The following is a 7,990-nucleotide window of genomic DNA, read 5'->3' as shown; positions in this document are numbered from 1 at the left end:
AGCTCTACCGTCCTGCATCTACTATTGCTTACAAATTCTTTCAGATAACTGGCAGACACCTCCCTCTTGATTACCTTTAATCTCGGGGTTGGCAAAGGGTTCTTTATTCTCTCTGTCACTTGGTTGATTTCAAGCCAGAGTTCTCCATCCCTCCGGACTCTGCCCATGTGGGAAAATGAAAGCATCACTTCAGAGTAGAGTGGGGTTTTCTCCTGATGGCTACAATTTACATGCCAGGAGCCCTCTAAGCCCTCCAGCACTTTCTTGATGCTAGGAAGGGAGGGAAAAAAATCAAACAGTTTCTTAGAGTCTGGAATGCTTTCCCTGGCAATTGACAACAGAGTTCAAGTCAAGTTTGCGATTTGGACTCAGGCTTCAGTTTTCCTTATGCATTTTTAACTCTTTGAAAGATGGGTTGGAGACAACGTGCCAAGTCCTTCCTGCTCTGTTCGCTTTAGGCTGACTGAATTTTGAAGACTCTTCACTGTTAACATGGATTTGTAGGCTTGTTTTAAATATTCGGCAAATAAAACTACTCCCAAAGAGTCTTGCTGCTCTTAAACATTTGTTACAAGTTGCCTTTGCAATTAAACATTATTCGTAGTAAAACAACTACCTTTGTGTGATTAACCAGCTTCCTATTTTATTTCAAATTTAGCATTATGTTTTTATATGTGTCATAGCGTGGACTTCACACCCCCTGCAGACTGTGTGAAGCAGTCGTGTGATCACCCAGAAATTAGGCCTCTCCTTCATTTCTAAGGAGTAAACAAGCACCCTTTAGAGGTGATTTCCATCTGAGGGGCCCAGTGCAATATCTGGCACATGGGCACTCATTAGATGTTTCATTTTTCTCCCTGGATTTCACTTGATTTGATTTGTCATTACTAATCAATCCATCTTCTGCCATAGGATGAATCTATTGGAAAATAATCACACGAATAAATAAGATTAGTATTCAAAATATTCATGTGCTTTCCAATATCATTATAGCTTGTGATAAATAAGAATAGGTCAAGTTGTCACTGAAGATTAACTTGGTGAAGCCTTTGTTTCCAGGATTTTTGCTTCTCTCTCTCTCTCTCTCTCTCTCTCTCTCTCTCTCTCTCTCTCTCTCTCTCTCTCCCTCCCTCCCTCTCTCCCTCTCTCTCTCTCTCTGCAGGAAAAGGAGGGCTTGAAGACTAAAGAGATCTCCTGTGGACACAACACCTCAGCCACACAACTTAGACCTTGTCTGCTACATGTTGCAGATCAACCATAGTAAGGTCAGGTTTAATTCCACGTCAGGACTTCCTTGTTGAAGAACTTGCCATTCTCAGCTAAAGCCATCTCAGCCCACAAAGCAGAAATGTGTTTTGTTAGCCATGAAGCTTATACTGTTTCTGTTGTGTCTGAGTGTCCCTTCAGAGCAACTATTTCCCTAGATCCTGCACTTCATACAGCGGCTACTTAAGGTTTTAAGTTGTCAATCCTCCTTCCTCTCTTCCTTCCAAATCCCCTCTCCTATCAACTGTTTTGGTCACTTCAACAATCTAGTAATTGATCAGGAATTCTGGTAGACTTTATTTACACAGTCTGAGCTGTCCCTTAGTCTCACTGTGGTGGAAATGAAAGCTGACATTTGCTTTCAGTCTGACATGGCTTCGCCCTCATTGGGGCTGAAAGTTAAGAGCTATTGAATAGACAAGAGTTTGTTCAAAATCATGGTAGCAGCAATGCATCAGGTGGTTTGAGCTTTCAAAAAGATGTAGGATCAAAAGAGGTGAGAGCAAGGGACTGACATTCTGTTAGGAGGACCTGGACTTCTTTTGAAATGGTATAGCCTTAAGGTAGATTTATCATAAATCTATAATGTGGACTCCAAGGCAACCGCGAAAGAGTTTTTCAAAGTGTAATCTATTCGTTAAGAAAAAATGTTGGACAATATTACATGTTCCATCAGAAGAAAGGAAGGCAGAGGATGAGGGAGTCAACGAAAAGGAAAAACCAAGAACAAGAGCAATGGGTGTAGAGCATTTTAGAGGTGATATTAATACAATTGTATCAGCCATCACTTTAGTGTGTTGTCTAAATATACTGGTTAAAAACAAGGACTGACAACTGAATTAGAGAGGTAAAATCCATTTCATCCTAAAGTTGTGTGTAGATTAAAGTGAGAGGAAAAGAGCAAAGCTAAGAGACTGCATCGGTTCCAGGCTTCAGACAATGTCACCCTGCGGAGGGTCACAGATCCCGAGCGAGCTTTCTCCTTCTTTGACTTTCCGCTAAGAGGGAGCCGGCCATCTTCCAATGTTACAGCCAGTGGTCCCTCATATGCTGCTGTACTTGTTTGGATTCAGCAATATGTCGTCTCTCTTGACTCTTCAGGTCTGGTTTGTTTCTTCTGAAATAATGTCTCTCCAAAGCCCTTTTGTTTTATCTACCTATATTTTTTGTACAGGAAATATAAAATTGCCACCGTTTTTCTGTTTTACTCCACCGCGTTGTTGGTTGCGGGGCCTTCTTTGTATTGGATTGACTTCCGAGGCTTTGTAAGTGTTCATAACATCTGCCCTTCTGGTTTGAAGGGAAGGAACGCCTCTCTCTGGCAGGGGAAAAAGAGCTTCGGGTACCCTCTGGAGAAGGAAGGAAAATATCTGGAAGTGTGCAGACGAAACTCGCTATGATGCATAACATCTCCATTTCTGGGGGAAAAGACTCTAGACAAAGGCTTCTTTTATACATGAAGCTCTCTGGATGCGATCTGTGGATTCCTTTATCATCTCAGATGGTCTAGCCTGGAGTGTTTGGACCATGGAGTGTTTACTAGGAGGCAGTGGATCCATGTCTGTGCCGCAGAGAGCCACTCCCCTTAGCAGTTGAGGGCGATTTCCTTCTGTTCCAGCTCTGCAGTATGAACTTCCCCTTTGCGCAGTCTCCTCTCCAGCGACATGATTTAGAGTGGGTGAGGATGAACGTTTGTTGGGAACAAAGCTAAGGAAGAAAGAGAGGCCCTGCCTCCTCACTGCCTTCCTGATGTTTCTGTTTTCAATTTCCCTTCACGCTACAATCTTGGTGCATGTCAGGACAAGGCTGGTGTTAACCCAAGTTCCCTCACCCCACCCCCCTTTCTTTTTCCAACAGTCTAGGTTGAGCAGCAAATATCTGACTCCTGCTCTTCTCCACGTTGCAACAGGTTGGTTTACATTACGTTTTACATGCAGTGGGGTGTGCTCCAATTATAGAGGACATCCTAAAGAGGCCTTCACTTTAATAAAGGTAAAGAGTAAACCCTTTTACCTTAGTGGGGCCAAACATCCTAAGCTAAAGAGTGTATTCTATAAAATGGTGGTTTGTAAAATAGGGGGAGGAATTCCTTTCCCTTGGGTTCTTTTCTTTCTCCCTCCCTTGCAACAACTCTAGGCAAATTCCTCAGAAATCAGATTGGCAGAGGAAAAGATAGAGTGGGCTGGACCCTGGAATTTAGGCTTGCTGAATGCTTGCCAGTCCCTTGCCACATAGCACAAATGGGTGCCAACTGCAGAAATCAAGACCTAAGTCAGAAGTGCAATGCAGACACAAGACAATCATCAGCTCAATTACACTGGTTATTCCACAGATAAATTATAAACAGCAGGATTGCCCAATGTCCTCCAACCCTGAAATCTTTGCAAAGGAAAGGTAACTGGGCTTTTCTCTCTTCGTAGCCATACAATGTCACATTTTAATGATGGGTTGTAGATATGGGACTTGGGCTTTATACTGCAACAAACATGATTCTACACTTACTTTTTTAATAAAAAATACAAAAGTTTATATCTGTGTCCAAGAGATAAAGGTCACCAAAGAAACATGTAGGTAGCAATTTCTCTACACTTTTCTTTCCTTTGGGATACAGGGCACATATGCATTAATTGCCATAATAGTCGCTGTCTTTTGTTGGGTTTTAGATGTATTATTGTACCTTTTGGGTATGTTTATAATGAAGTATAAGACTGCCTGGCATAAGTATCTACTTCTATAACATACCCCAATCTCTATCAGTGTCATTTTTAAAAAATTGCAAATTAAACGTATTATTTCATAAGCTAGTAGTACAATCTCTTGGTGTCATAAATATGAAGGTAACATGTTATTTATATAGTCATGATGTCAGGAAGATATTATTTAAGTGCTTAATGGGATCAGAGGCTTAGCACACAGGAAATATATTTTTTTCTGTATGTTTCCGGTGTCTGTTTTACTTAGTTTAATCATTTTAATTACAATTTCTTTTTATTTTTAAAACAGGACTGTAACTCTTAGATGCTATTAATATTTTTTATCTTGGCAAGTTAAGGAATAACAGGTAAGTTTGTAAGAATGAAGTCATCAGTTCTATATTCTTTGTCCCTGTCCTCATCCATCTTTCTCTTTCCTTTGCCCCTCTTTTTCCCCTTTGCTCTATAGTCTGGGCTGTTTAGTCTTTATTCATTTCACTGAGGTTTGAATACCAAGACAGAGGAAAAAGCATGATCCTGATCATGTTGGATACCGATTACTTTTCAAAACAGTTTAAATGCCGCAAGATTCTACAGAACAAATATTTTTCTAAAGTTTTCTTGCTGTGGCAATGAGTTGAAGTATTAAATGAAACATTGAAGACTAATTTCTCAAGAAAAATTTATTCTAAAATAGCAGCATGGTGAGTTGGAAACAGAGAAGAGAGATGCCCACATGAGGACTGGAATGCTGGCCAGTGCTTCGCTTTGGGTACCATATGTGTGGATCTGTAACATCCCTCACTGGGATAAATGGGATAATTTACAGAGTGCAGTTTCTCTCCAAGAAGGCAGCCATGCACCCTTTGAGTGAGTGATGGCAGCTGCAGTCTAGAAGGGGAAAACGAGAATAGGGGTTGGGTGGGCTGCATAAAAAGCTAAGGAGCTGCGAGGGTTCCATCTGCCTGGCGCTCTTAGGCCGGAGCAGCTTCTGGAGTGCTCTGTATCTTCTTCCAGAATGGGGCCCGGAGGGTGTGCAACACACCAGTCCCAGCTCCCTCTTAACCATGTGATTCGGGAGAGTGAATCACTGGTGTCTTCTCAGAGTGGAGCTTTACTGAGATTTCAGACAGATTGAAAAGAGAAGTCATCTCATACATGAGTGGTTTGTATGTTAAAGACTACAACCAGAAGCCTAGTCCACACACAAATCTTGAATTACGGAATTCACACTCATAGACCAGTGTAATGATGGCCTTCCTTGGTCACTGTGACACCTAGTGACATCACCTCTTCCATGCCAGAGATGAGTGAGCTGAAGTGAGTGTGAGGGTGGGGATGGGGGTGGGGATGTAGGTGAGCTAGGAAGAAGTAGAACTGGGTCTCTCTCTCTCTCTCTCTCTCTGTGTGTGTGTGTGTGTGTGTCTGTGTGCGCGCGTGCGTGTATGTGTCTATCTGTCTGTCTCCTTTTCTTTTTTGTGGCAAAACATTCATAATACAGTTTACAATTTCAACAATTCTTAGTGTACAATTCAGTTTGCTAAGTTCATTCACAATTTTACCTAGCTATCACGACTATTAGTTTTTCATAGTTTTTGCTTGTTTATTTATTTATTTTTCATCATCCTAAACAGGAAATCTCCACCCATAAAAAAATAACTCTCTTCTCCCCTTTAGACAGAGGCTTGAACTTGTGTAGCCTGAGGAAAAAGTCCCAGGTTAAACTCCAAGCTCCCCAGGTTTAAACTCTCCAATAGGGAAACCAATTTCTCCTTCACTGCACATTTGAATTAAATCTAGGTCTTGTTGCTTTCTTCTTATATTGGGCTCTATGAATAGGGCCCCTGAATGTTGAGGGAAAAGCAGCCATAGACTATTTCCAGAGCATCAGGGGCATCATTGGCAAAGGGGTGCGAGCTGAGCTCAAATACGGCTCCCAGACGAGCAAGCGCCTGTGACTGACCCAGCAGTGATGCACAATGGCCAAGTTTTTATGTCGCCATGATGAATCAGTTTCTAAAACATGAAACTTTGTTGTTTTAAGATTTATTTTATTTTGTGAATGAGTGTTTGCCTGTTGTATACGTGTGCACTGTGTACACGCCTAGTGTTCACAGAAGCCAGGAGAGGACATTAGATTCCAGAGACAGAAGGTCTGTGAACTGATGTGTGGTTCTCGGAAACGAACTTGGATCCTCTGTGAGAGTAGCAAATGCTTTTAACCACTGAGTTATCTCTTCAGCCCCTAACAGTGAAACCTTTTTTTACCCCAACCCATGGGATCACCATGAACTCCAAGTTTAAAAGCCTTTTGCTGCTCTTATCATAGCCAACATGGAGAAAATATATTACTTTATATTACCTAACACCCTGGGCTTGTCATTGTGCAAGTTTTATTTCTTACCTTTTATTGAAACAGTAGAAGTCTTCATGCCAGTAATGTAAAAAGAATACTTACAAGGTAAACCAACAAAAGAAGAAAATAGAGAAGAAGAAGGAATGAACACAGGCACGAAAAGATGCTCATTGTGATCTCATTTCAGCTAGAATCAGTAAGAGGGGACAATTCACACCAAGGAGACATTCTTTCAGTGATGCCTGATTGGAAAGAGGATGTGGGCAGGAGGATGCTCACTGTAGACTGGGAGTTATTTAGTCTGTCACTCAGAAAAGCAGCAACGCAAGTGCAACAACGTCTAAGACTCAGGCGTTCCTGGATTCAGGAAGAGATTCTGTCCCAGTAAGCCACCATACGTTAGTAATCCACATAGAAGTGCGGTTAAGGGGTTGGCCCGTGGAGCATCCCAGCTGAGAGCACAGCACAGCACAGCAGAGGGGTGGCTAGTGTGCTTGTGAGAGCGATGTTACCTAGAAGCACCGATTTGCTAGCCCAGGCAGATATCAGACTTTCCAGTTTCTACTGAGCGCATATTGCTTCTTCATCATCTTTAATTCCGAAAACCATGCCCAGCCTCTGAAGTGGAAAACAGCTTTATGTCTGTGGTCCAGCATCTCTCTCTGTGAAAGCAGTCTCACTTCTTAGGTACAAGCCCGTGAATAGTTGCCCATTGTGACACTAATTATAATAGCAAAAAATGAAAATCACATGAATATTCATTAGTAATGAATTAATTAAACCCAAACAATGGAAACTTATATAATCATGAGAAAGTGTGATGTCATATTATTGTACACAGATGTCCACAATAAAGTGTAGAAAGGAAAGGGCACTTTGGGAAGAAAATATGTAGTTTAATCACACTTGTGCAGTGTGTGTTTATATGTGCAGTGTGTGTTTATATGTTGTGCAGTGCGTGTTTATATGATGTGCAGTGCGTGTTTATATGATTACAGTATGTGTTTATATGATGTGCAGTGTGTGTTTATATGATGTACAGTGTGTGTTTATATGATGTGCCGTGTGTGTTTATATGATGTACAGTGTGTGTTAATATGATGTGCCATGTGTGTTTATGTGCCGTGTGTGTTTATATGATGTGCTGTGTGTGTTTATATGATGTGCCGTGTGTGTTTATGTGCAGTGTGTGTTTATATGATGTGCAGTGTGTGTTTATATGATGTGCAGTGCGTGTTTATATGATGTGCCGTGTGTGTGTATGTGCCATGTGTGTTCATATAATGTGCAGTGTATGTGTATATATATGTGCAGTGTTATTTCAGGAATGACATTTTTCAAATTGCTAACAGCAGTTCTATATGGGGATGTATGGAGAAATTAGTTTCCTGTTCTACACATTTATTTGTCTCTTGAGGTTTTTAAGCACACTTTTCTTTTATAATCTGTAGAAACAATAGAAACATTCAAAGAATAAAAGGGGGCTGGAGAGATGGTTTAGAGGTTAAGAGCACTGGCTACTCTTTCAGAGGATCCTGGTTCAATTCCCAACACCCACATGGCAGCTCACAACTGTCTGTAACTCCAATACCCTCACATAGACATACATGCAAGCAAAACACCAATGTACATAAAAAGAGGAATCACCACAATTTAAAAAAATAAAAGTGACCAT

This window comes from Chionomys nivalis, chromosome 1, assembly GCF_950005125.1.
Source record: "Chionomys nivalis chromosome 1, mChiNiv1.1, whole genome shotgun sequence".
NCBI lineage: Eukaryota > Metazoa > Chordata > Mammalia > Rodentia > Cricetidae > Chionomys > Chionomys nivalis.
This window is presented reverse-complemented; position numbering follows the sequence as displayed.